We start from the raw sequence: 287 nt of genomic DNA on the forward strand, positions 1-287 counted from the left end.
TGTAATGCAAGAGAGAAAAAAAGAAGAGTCATCTAAATTGGAAAAGAGGTGGTAAAACTTGCTATATGCTTACAATATGAGAGTGTACACCCAAAGACTCAACCAAAAAAACTGTTAGACTTAGCAATCAATTTAATAGAGTGGTAGGATACTAAGATCAAAGCGATTTTTCTATAGCAATAAAGCATAGAATAGGAAACTAAGAAAGTTCCCTTTTCAGCAGGAAGTAGCTAAGAGAATACGCCGTCCCCTTTTCCTTATGACTCAGGGTGAAGTCTCTCTCAGGG

The sequence above is a fragment of the Elephantulus edwardii genome, unplaced genomic scaffold (genome assembly GCF_000299155.1).
Source record: "Elephantulus edwardii isolate Elephantulus edwardi_28Jun2011 unplaced genomic scaffold, EleEdw1.0 scaffold00273, whole genome shotgun sequence".
NCBI classification, from domain to species: Eukaryota; Metazoa; Chordata; class Mammalia; order Macroscelidea; family Macroscelididae; genus Elephantulus; species Elephantulus edwardii.